The following is a 12,203-nucleotide window of genomic DNA, read 5'->3' as shown; positions in this document are numbered from 1 at the left end:
TGCACCAACCTGCTGTATGCCAAGTTTTCGGCCAATAGGTATTTGGGAATCATCCAATTTCCCCTGTTAAAATGTCACTTTCCTGCCCCACTTTGGACAGAGCATCCACCTTCAGCCATCTGTCTCTTTTTACACTGTATGCTCTCCTTCATTATCCAATCCGCCCTCTCCTCCTACTTACTCAACACTTCCTCTCATCCTCTCCATTGTCGTCCTTTAAGTCTTCTATTCTTTTTTCTGTATCATGTGATGCCTCACATGTCTTTCTCTGCTGCAGCGGTCAACATGGAGATGAGAACATCAATTTTTTTACTGCAGGATACTGGCACATACAGAGAATACTGAAACAATAAAATATTTATACTTAATCTGATGTTTTGAGACATGAGTACAGGACGAAGAGCATGAACTGACATAATAAAACAAAAGCTCCTCTTTCAGAATAAAAAAAAATCAATATCATTAATATTTTAACCTCAGTGTGATTGCATTTAGGACTTCATTTAAAACCAAAATCAATTCATTTTACTGAGACCATGTTGGTTTTAGAAACCATCTTTGGTACTTAATTCTGAATAATTTATCTAATCTCTTCTCAAACATAAATCTGGCAGATTTGCTTGCAACTAACAAAAATCTCACACTTAAACATGAAATCTCTGTCAGAGACCAACAGACTCAGTGACTTCCTTTAAAAGTAATCTAAAAACAGCTTTATAAATCTGCTTATGTTTCATGCATCTTGGGTTTATATTACCTGGTTGTTGAGGTACTTAATGATTTTTATCTTAAAATGTTCTATATTAATAAAGTTTTGCTTAGTTACTTTACGTGTGATGATGCATGGTCTGCCATTACAAGAGAAACGCGTCACTTATTTCCTGATGTGAAGCAGATAACATGTCGTGCGCTAAAAACGAGAGCAGTAAAAACCGACGTGGATTTATAAATGAGCTGCAGCAGGATGCACCACTAATCATGTGATCATGTATGCTCGGCTAAACGTGTGGGTGTGATTTGCCTTGTAATCGTATCCCGCGCAACAGTCATACGATATTTAGAGCAGATCACCTAACCCTCATCCTGAAATACCTAATTACCATTAGCCAGGAATGCTCATCAACAGTGTTGCACATTAAATACATCACACCATCTCAGGGGGGGAAAAAAACAAAAAAACAAAAAAAAAAAAACCCGACCAGGTCGGAGGGGGAAGCAACCCGCTCTCTGAGGCCTGGTGGTGAACCTGGGCCTGCTGCTGCGCTAGTGCCTGACCAGAGCAATGGAAATAAATTAGGCCGCAATAGCGACAGGTGTTTTACAGCAGAGTGATGCATGGAGACGAAAGTCAGTTTTGCCCTGCAGCAACCAAAGTCTTGCATGGTTTCACTGTGCCTGGAACTAATCAGGAGAGTCTATTTATAGCTGGCCCAGGACGGCGCTACGAAAAGTTGACTGAAGTAGGTTAACGGCAAAAGACTTTATCACCTGTAGAAATGTGGAAAAGAGAGTCGCTAGGTTTATATTAAGTTCTTCTTAAGCAGCTGATGATTAATGGGATTTAGCTTAGTACCAATTTCCCTAGATTCTTGCAGTCTCTAAATAGATGTAAAACTTTCATATCTCAGAAGATTTTGTGTTGTTCCACTTAATGAATTAATAGTTTACTGAGAAAATGAACCTTTTTTCCCCCCAAATTATTTTAAGTTTTATCATATGATTTTTTGGGTTAGAGCTCGACTTGCAATGGTGTAATATAACTGATATTTATTATTTCAAGTCAGAAAGCCAGATTCACATTTATAACCATTTTCAGTATTTTAAATGGCAACTTAAAGGCTATTTAAGAAAACAAAGAACCTACAAAGCACTAATTGCCCACTCTTTGAATTGAACAAAACCAGGTTTGTGCAAAATAAGCAGCGTGTGACAGGAAATGCATCTTTAATGATTAACAGTGAGCTCCTCAAATGACCTGGACAAAAGAACCCAGATTGGTTTCAGCCAATGCCAGTGGACCGTCTATGTTGAAAAGAGAAGCATCTCAGTTTCTAAACTCAATCGACAGGATAAAGTGTGAGAGTTTTCGTCTGTCAACATGCTAGTTCAGGTGCCAAACAAAGCAAATAGTTGCCCATTCCCTGCTAATCCCTGGCTATTGGATGCTAATCCCCGTTTATGAACAGAAATGTGAAGGTTGTAGGTGATGCTAGTCGAGAATCAAAGGGCTCATTCATGTGCAACTTTGTTCAAAGTCCTTCTTGAATCCTGAATTTTGTAGCTTCTACATGGTGTTCGTTTGTAAAGTTTTAAGAGAGAGTATCAGTGGAATCAAACCATTGCTGGCAATTATTTTCTAGAATAACCCATAATAAATGCCAAATATTTCTCATTTTATAAATTAAACCACAATAAATAAATTCAAAACTTGTCTTTCTCCTTTAATGACTGTGACATCTACTTTTTGCAAATCAACAAAAAAAAAAAAAAAAAAGGTTTGTATTGGAGCCATTTAAAGAAATGAGACCAAGTTTTATAAGTCTAAACTTAAATCTGAACGGTTGTTAAAAATAGGTTTTTAAAACAACAGCGGATCAGTTGATTGACATTTATGCATCTCTGGACACAAGAATGCAGAGACGGTATTTCAACAACTTTATTTCTTTTCCTCACCGATGTAACATCCCATCTCTGGCTATTAACTGCATAAGCCAGCTCTATAAATGACACCAACATCAGAGAAAAAGTATCACCTTTGGATCCCCTTTATTCTTTCCCCAGATGTAATTTTTCCCAACACATGAATCAAATGACAGCCTGACATGTGTGCGTCTCGGCCGGCCAGCGGTCCCCCATGGCAATCGCTCTCTTTCTCCTACGCTCCAAACTGAGAGGCTGCATGCTGCCTCAACTTCTCCTCCAATCCATCATTGCCTCTTTCAATTTCCACCTTGGCCCTACAGAGGCCTGGACTCTTGACCAAGTGGGAAAAAGATTAAAATGGAAAAATGTTGCTTCGCTGCAGCAAGAGATTTGCTTTTCCGGTTTGTGGGTCTCCCTCACTCCCACTGTGTCAGTCTTTTAATAAAGGCTTACAGGTTCTGCATAATGTAGCATTAGATATCAAGGTTCAAGGGTCTTTGTAGGAAACTGATATTCCAACTTCTGGATGGGGCTGTAAATTCTCCACAGCTCATTTCAACTTATTCTCAGGTAACTGTGGGATTTGAATTGGACAATACTGAAGATATTAAGAGCACCACATGTACTTTCTCATGTGGATTCATTAGCCTCAAATTGGTTGAAGCAGAAATAAATCAATTTGGCCATTCCCCCTGCTCCCTGAAGGACACGACCCTCAGCCGCAGCCTGAAGGTGAATGTATTCTGCAGCACACTGGTCCAGAGTGAACTACAGCCTGCACATGCTTTGTGTCTGCAGAACAGCGTGTCAAAGCCTGCACCTCTGAAGTGTTTTATTGATCTGTGTAACACTGGCCACATTGTTTAAAAGGTGAAAAAGCTATAAAAAATTCAAGAAATAAATATAAAAAAGTGGGATTAAGATGCACCATGAATAAATTGATTTTTTAAAGCATGTTAAATAAATTTTTTAAAGCATGTTAGGCAAACCGTGTTTTACTATGCTGAATCCTCCATAAAGCAGTTGATAAGTACCATGAATCAAAGCTAATGGACCTTTGTTATGGGTGTCCAGGCATAGCAGAATGCAGAAAAATATCCTTATTTGCATCTCCTGATCTTCATATTAAAAATCCGGGCTGTATCACTATTCACTGCAACAGGGGGAGCTTTTAGAGCCACCGAGTTACTGGTGCAGTGCAGCGACGTAGAAAATTTATGATGGTTTCAGAACCAGACTGTTGGAGGGGCTGTTATGATATTGGGGTGGGTCTCATCCTGCAGAGCTGGTGAATTAAATTTTGTTAAACAGCAATGATATTGATATTCTATCCACAGTCATTCCATGTGGACACAAACATATACATAATGCATACTTGGTGAGTTTTAAATTCTGTTTTTATATTTTGCGCTTCTGCAGCAAATTACAGACATATGTAACAATTACGCTATATTATTCTTTATGAGTTAAATTAGCAAATTAGGCTGGCAATCAATTCTGAATGCAGTTACTGGCAAAATCACATGTGCTCTGCTGCCATCTGCTGGCAGCTGAGATTATGAGCATGAATGTATATCTACACTGACGGCAATGAAAGAGTCTCAAATGTACAGTCACACAGAAACATAATTTTTCACAAGATTTGCAGTTTTATAACAGCCTGATCTTTTCTAGAAGGTTCTATGGAATAATGAAGTTCCATAATAATTTCACAGGCTTTAATTTTGAAATGTTTCTGTGAAGAATAAATATTCATAGTGTTGACCTTTCCATTTTGAGACTTCTGCAGTTTTCCCAGGGAACATTTCTCAAGGGTCTGGGTTTTGTTGTGTAACTGTTTTCTGGGGACAAACCACAGTTTCTTTATGCTTTCAAGATGTGGGAAGTTTTCAGACTGTAAAAATTTAAATATTGATCCCTGAGCCACTTGCTTGTCATTTTGCCTTAAGACACGCCACTCAATGTTAAAAAAAAACCCCTCAAGTTCTTAATAACTTGATAAATGGTTTAATGGGTTGAAATTAAAGTCACTTTTCAATATTTTTGAATTGAGGAAAACAATTATTTCAAGCACCACTCCATCTTAAAGCAACTTCAATTCAGCCAGAATGCAAAGTAAATTAACCTGACCTATCATCACAGTAAATTCATTGAAGTAATCTGGACTAAAAGAAGTTGAAAGTTGTTTTTCCTATCATCTTTCATTGCATTTGAGTAAATTTGAATAAATTGCATTTTATCTGATAATTATTCACAGAAATACATGTATATATGCAAAATATCTAACATTGAAAAACAATTTTTACCAGAGTTTTAATCACCACTGCACTGCACTGTGCAACCGTTTCATTTCAAATGAAAAGAAAAAGTTTTTGATTTTAGGTTAACTCTAATAAGTATACAGTTCTTGTGATGTCACACATGAATATCAGCATTAAGACAGTTTTCAACCCAAGATATTACAGTTCTTATGCAAGCCTGCATTGAAGTGACAGCAGTGATTCATTAAATCTCCTCTTCAAGCACGAGAAAGCAACATGGGGTTTGCTTATTCCTGGACGCTCTACTGAGCATGGCCATGTTTGGGAGCCTGAACGTCCAGAGGGTACTACTGCCACCTGGCAGGTTTATAGCATGATCATTTGCATGCCGAGAGGTTATTTTGAGCGACACAGGAGGGAAGATATCATTAATATAAGACACCACCTAATGAGAAGAGACAAGAGACCCATATGTTGTGCGAATAAGCGGGAAAATGGTGAGGTGCAACTCAAAAACATGTCTATTACATGAAAAACTGGAGAAGAAAATTCACTATACAATGATTTCACAGTGACCTGTGGAAAAATAAAGTGTTTGTATCCCTTAAATCCTTGAATTACAAACATAAACTTTGGTTTCTTTGAATAGAACAACACAAAATAGTGAATATTCTGATCATTAAACTNGNAAATAATAAGAAAAATGTTTAATAAATTCCCTACAAATAAAAATCTGTAGTGTGGATTTATGTACAGCCTTCCAAGTTAATGCAGAATCACTTTTCACTGCAGCTGCAACATTCTTCTGTAACAGTTCAAGCTCAGTCAGACCGAATGAAAAGGTAAACATTGATTTTCAAGATCATGATGCTGTTTGTTCAACAAACCTGGGAGACTTTCACCAAACGGTCAAATATATGTTTACTAATTAGGTGATTTCTGAAGACAATTGGCTGCACCAAATATTAATCAAGGGCATCATATCATAGGTGGCTGATTATGAATGCACACCCCACAATTAAAATTAAGTTCAAAATAAAAACTGCAGAAACAAATAACCATTTATTATTTTCTTTCTCCTTTTACACTTATTTGCCTCTTTGTGTCGGGTTGGTCATAAAGCACAGTAAAATGCATTAAGCTTTACGGCAGCTTTATGGTATGAATACCTTTGGCAAAAGTTGCAGTGGTTTGTCAGTTTCATGCAGCTACCTATAACTTCAGCAGCATGGCACAGTCAAAGAAAAGCAGCCTGCTTTGGGATAGAAGAATTAATTTCCAATAAGAAAGAAAAGAAAGTCTAATATCAATGAAGCCATCAGCAACACCTGGACCCTGCTGCAGCTCCAGGTGCCTGACTAATATGAATAGAAATATAGATTCAAATGACAACCTCACAGCTACACACACAAAAATGGAGTGTATACACAACAACAAGAAAAGTTGGATTATTTGATCTACAAACTGCACCTGCCCTTTTGACATAAACCTAATCAGCACCAACTACAAATAATCAAGACAAGAAAATGGCTTTTTGTCATTTTTCTTCCTCTGCAGGGAAACAAATAATCACAGATGTGCTTTAGGATTCCCTACAGTAATATTCATCACAGTCTATTAGCATGCTAAATTAAAGCCAAACTCAACTCGTTTATCATAACAACTGACAAGGCAGAACAGAATTGGAGAACATCTGTCTCCACGTTTTATGGTAATGTCAGAAATGCAGCTGAGATACACAGCAAATCCAAAGAAGCGACTAGATAGAGAAGGACAAAACTGCCTTCTCCAACCATCCATGTTTTTCTGACTACACTAGGGGCCTTTTAGGAGAGAAATAAATCTGCATACATCAATAAAATCTTTTTGGGTTTAATGCTAGGGTAATAATTTGATTTGGATTGTTTAAAAAGTAATGCATCTACAATTGTCAGTGAATGAAACAACTCATAAATACAAATCAATTTATAAAATGGACTTTTAAAAACAATACCACAGCAAGAGAGATTTGTCTTTTTCTTTATAAGAGAGAAAGGCTTTATTTCTGTGCTGAAGGGTTTCTTTATAATAAACCTCTTTCTGCAGAAAAATGTCAGAGGTCTGTTGAGATTATACATCCTGGCAAGGAATCAATACAGAATGAGATACAAACAAAAGTAATTCACGGGACCTGTTCAAGGCATCATCAGTTGTGGTCATATTTCACAGGTGATCCTTTATGATCCAACAATATAAGGTTACTGCACTTTAAACTGTGCAGAGGGATTTTTTATTTAGATTTAGCTGTTGGATCTTTGAAATTCTGTTGCTGTTAATTTCAGGTAAAAACGCTCCATAAATAAACTACTTTATACTAATGATTTCTTTGCTAATGCCAGCCAATAGTGTGTCAAACAGCATTGTGTCCAGGTTGTTTCATTTTGCTCTAACAAAACATCTGTAAATTGGCAAATTTCTGTAACTTGATGTTCTACAGAAAAATCCAAGAACATAAAACTGCAAATAGGTTAATTACCAAAAAGGTTTTCAGATTTTTGCATCTATATGGTCATTCTTATCTCGACTAGCTTGCTGCTATGGTACCTTTAGGGTGTGGAGAGGCCCAGGTTACAATGCGGCGCACCAACCAACAGTTAAGTAGGACTTTCTTGGAGAAGCCATGGTTTTTATGCAAGTGCAGCTGGTCTTCCATCCACTGGGTTCCCTTGGTTGGTGAACACATGCCTCACAGCTCACTAATGTATCAGTGGAAAAAAAACATAACTTGATATAAAAAGGATGGCAAAAATGCATTCAAGCAGATTTCTGTGACTTTTCTGCAAAAAAAAGTAATATCAGAAAGCTTAATCAAACGTTTACCCATTTGCACTGGCTAACAAAAACACAAACGGTCCCTACCAAGGTGGTGTCCAAAAATAGTTACAAGTTAAAGTACCAGTACTATGCCTGGTACTTTAAGTATCCCTTGACACCAATGGTGTTACAAGATCTCATACCTCAACATCGTGAATTATTAAAACAGCCTGATATTCTTTTGTCAAAATGAAGTCTGTCCCACAAAGCTAATGGTTAACCAGTAGCATCTCTTTTGGACCTGTTTGTTAATGCTAAATTAAAGGCTTAGCACTAATTCCAGACTAATAGGAGATTCTTTTGAATACAGTATAAGATTTATAAAACATTTTCTATTTATGGAAAATAAAAAGGAGCATTTTAAAATTAGTTGAGTCAGAAGCCATATCAGATAGTTTTTAAGCATGGTGAATATGCAAACCTGGCTAACAGTTAGCTACTGATGCTAAAAATAGAATCTGTTTGTAACATTAAAATGTCAACACAATTAACTCCTAAATCAGAGACAATTATAACAGTTATGTTATCATAACATCGTGATATGTTTTGCATCACGATGTGTAAAACATATCACGGGTTTTCTTAATACAGTGCAGCCTTCCATTGGAGCACTTTTTGTAATCAGTGCTAATCTAAAAGGCTATTGACTAGTTAAATATATATATATTCCCTTTTACTATTCAGAATTTCAACAAGGAACTGGATCATCAGATATAAAAAAACAGTTTGAAATTGATTAAATCTCTTTTCCAATTTATTCATGCAAAACACAAAAAGGATCAGCTAATGTTTTTGAGCCACTTTTTATTGGTTTTTGTAATGTTTGGCAAACCATAAGCTGCTAATGATGATAAAGTTGGCATCGGTTTTTTGGTTTTTATTGGATGTCAAAACAGTCAGGATTGTAAATAAGAGCTTTTCCACAGTTTTTAATGAGTCCAGCTTGCATTTAATCATCTTTAGATCAGAAACTAAAATGCTTAAACTGATAAAACCTGAACTGGATTATTCTCTGAACAGATTTGGCACACTGTTTGCAATCCATGAAATTTTGTTCTAGCTATAAAAGCATAAAAAAGAAAAATTTCAATCATTGTTTTGACAAAACTGACGAAACTAAAGTTAGGGCATGGTTTGAAGGTTTATAGTGACACTAAACTAAAGGACCATTTCACAGCTTTAAGTAATTGACTGCATTTGAGGATATTTGGTTAAATACTTATATAAATCCAAATGGATAATTTTGTGCTGAATAGATATACTTTAAAACACAGTTTGAGATTCACTAATTATTTGTTTTTGTGAAAATACAAAACAAGGAGCATGTTCAGAGTTTGTTCTACTCCAAAATTAGACAAGAATCTACAATATGTGACATGTCCACAATTCTTTTACACCCCTTATTTAAGGTTCCTCAAAGCCAGTTTATGATTTGTAAAGATTTACACTACACAAACCAAAACATTAGGTTTTCCCCAAAATAGTTAAAATCTCATTTCACCAAATTCTCCTGAGCCAGATGTGTCTCTACTGGGAGAGATGCTAATTTTAGGATGCTTCACCCTCCAGTTATACACAAGCATAATAAAGTGGAAAACATTGCAGTGTGCCCTTTCTGAGAAAAATAATTCCTTATTTCATGTGTACTGAGCTGCAGCTTCAAGAAGATAAATTTTTATTTTAATGCCGTTTTTACATTGGGTTTGAAGACATAAATAAAGCAAGCAATACCCTCTTGCTTACTTCTTGCTTAACAATATCCGATTTTGAAATGACAGCAGCAAATATGTTTGACGTGATCAGAAGGAAGAGAAACAATACATCAAGAATGAAAACAATGCTAAATAAAACACGATCAAATGACACCCAGCCTTGGATGAGCCACGAATGCATCACCCTGAAGGTCCAATTATACAAACAGAAGTTAAATCCAAATATCACTGATCACTCAGCTGCTCCAACTGCAGAGCTTTTTGTTCTGTTGCCTCAGATCAGAGATTAGCATCATCCTATGCAAAGAAATTTAGATCAAGCAACCATCAGCTGTTCCTTCAGGCATTTCCTTACCTTGAGGTAAAAGAGAGAGGGTGTGCTTCTTCTGCTTTCTTAGGTCTGCAAGTGATCCTCAGGTTTCACACAAGCTTTTTCCCTTTCCTGAGCTGATCAACAGAGTGTAAAGTGGGTGGTAGGAGGAGGAGGAGAAAGAGGAGAGTGGGGGCTGCACAATAAAGCAGCATCAATGAATGGAAGAGAGACTGATACACTTCCTAAAGGACACTGTGGCTACAAGTTAGAGGACGGATTTAGAGGTGATATTCAGAGTCTCTGGAAGCTCCATTGACAGGAAAAGTCTTTGAAAAAAAGTCTCTCTTGAGTCCCTGAGCTCCCTCCAATACATTAGTGTCACAAAATTGTAAATTTTACTGAGGCAGATCAGCAATGGTCTGTGGTTTATTCTTCAACGGAACACAGATGTTTTTTTTATGCCAAAATACTTTCAATTCTATGCAACTAATTTGTTTGCCAATTTAACTGTGTTAATTTAATGAAACAGTTTTACAGAATTAAGGCTATATAAACATCAGGAACTGTGTTTATCTGCAGGACTCTCCTGGTCACACTTGTCAGATTGTACAAAATAGCATCACATTTCTGAAATAAATATTTTTCTTGGCATAAACCTTTTTTTTTTCTTTTTTCTTTTTTTGCACCTCGGTAGTATTTGTACAACTAATTTTTGGGAGTTCCCCAGTTGTTTTTGAGCAATCACAAAACTTCTGTAGCAAGGCAGGTGGTTTGTTATTGGGTTGGCAGCATACCGAGGAGAGTGGCATCGATTTCAATGTCAATGTCTATTGTATTTATATAACACTTTATAACAACAAGGGCTACACCAAGGTGATTTACAGCAAGAAATACAGATGGCAAAGAGGAGACAATAAAGGATCAAGAGACTCTGAAATACATTAAAACACAGGAAAGGTTGAAAAGCAGAATCCGGTTATCAATATTAACTAGGGTTCAAAGTCAACATGGTCTTTGAGAGTTTCTTAAAGTGGTTAATGCCCTGAACAAATTAATGTGAAGAGGTAGGTTGGCATGGAGAACAGTGCCAGCTACTGCAAATAAATGTGGTTATTTGACTTTAGGGTTCTGGATGCAGATTGTTAAAGGTCACAGTGAAAAGATGGTTCCAGACCAAAGAGTCTTGAAGACTAAGAGAATCTTGAAATAATCCTGGTAAAAAGCTAACAACGGTGTTATTAGCTTACATTTTCGCCTTCCCTCAAGGAGCAAAATGCAGCATTTCTAACAACCTGTAAACGATGGAAGGACTGATCAAAAACCCTTAGAAGTGCAATATTCTGAAGTGTGTAATAGTAAAAGTATGGAAGTATGGGTCCTTCGGGAGAAAGTATAATCTTACTTTCACTAAAAGTCACAGCTGAAAGAAACATCATTGACAGTGGCACCAAACAAAGTGAGTCACTGAAGCTAGACAACCAGTTTCCAGAATACGTATAACAGGTCTTAAAAACCTGATTTGAAAACCAATATTCTACCACATCCTTTCTTTAAAATATTTTAATGATAAACCAATGAAGTGATCGAGTAACCAGTTTTCTCGCATTCTTTTTCTTGCTTGTAAGAAATACAATTATGACTCTTTGATGGCATTAACTCATGTATACGAATTCACAAACATCAGATCCTGTGCCTAACTGATAAATAGTTAAGCTTAACAGGATACAGCAGGATCCTCTAATTGCTTCCACTGAGTGGATCAAGGGATGTTCTGTACCTGAGAAGACGGCAGGGGGGAACCTGAACAGGGAACCGGGAATGCAGCCACGGTTTCTCAGCAGGACAAGACACGCTCACGGCTGAACAGATTGATCCCTTGTTGTGGGATGACAAATGTATGTATGTAGAGATATTTTGTTCATTGTGTTGTAACGTGTAAGATAAACTGGCACTGAAAAGGCCTGGACAGCTTAGTGCCAACTGCTGAATTATTTATGTACAAGCATCAGCTGATCTCAGCTCACTGATATTTAAGACCACCCAACCTCACAACATATCAACTGTAAACCAGGTATCTTTTACTCTCAAGTCCAGACATTCAAACTCAACAATAGCAATGCCATTTTCTTCTATGCAAAGTAATGTTTAGTAAAGTTTATTTGGAATGCGCAGTGCTGGCCCGTGGGTTGTAGCTGTGTCTACGTTTCGACAACTTTAAAATTGTCCTAACATGAAGCTGCAAAATGTTATACAATGCTTCTCTTGGTTTCTCATTTCCAACAATGGATTTAGTGAATTTCTTTAAACTATGCGAAAGGTTCATTGTAGATTGATCTAGTGTTAGTAGCAATTATTAGATCAATATTTCTTTCAACTTTTGGGAATAAACTGAATTACCTTTTATTAGAGGCAACTGCCATT

The 12,203-nt window shown here is 36.8% G+C and overlaps 1 long non-coding RNA gene across 1 annotated transcript in view; it reads right to left on the bottom strand.

Moving 5' to 3' along the window:
- The window catches only part of LOC106946588 (uncharacterized), a 33,231-nt gene that overhangs the window by 9,525 nt on the left and 11,503 nt on the right, over positions 1–12,203 (bottom strand). The window contains exons 2-3 of the long non-coding RNA XR_001424805.1: positions 9,825–9,911; positions 7,488–7,639 (exon numbers count right to left, since the gene is read on the bottom strand). This is a non-coding gene — a long non-coding RNA (uncharacterized LOC106946588). The remainder of the gene's footprint in view (positions 1–7,487; positions 7,640–9,824; positions 9,912–12,203) is intronic.

Source organism: Poecilia latipinna, unplaced genomic scaffold, assembly GCF_001443285.1.
Source record: "Poecilia latipinna isolate Pla-1442-1.1 unplaced genomic scaffold, P_latipinna-1.0 Scaffold197, whole genome shotgun sequence".
Taxonomy (NCBI): domain Eukaryota; kingdom Metazoa; phylum Chordata; class Actinopteri; order Cyprinodontiformes; family Poeciliidae; genus Poecilia; species Poecilia latipinna.
The sequence above is the reverse complement of the archived record's forward strand: the minus strand, read 5'-3'. Positions and strand labels throughout refer to the sequence as shown.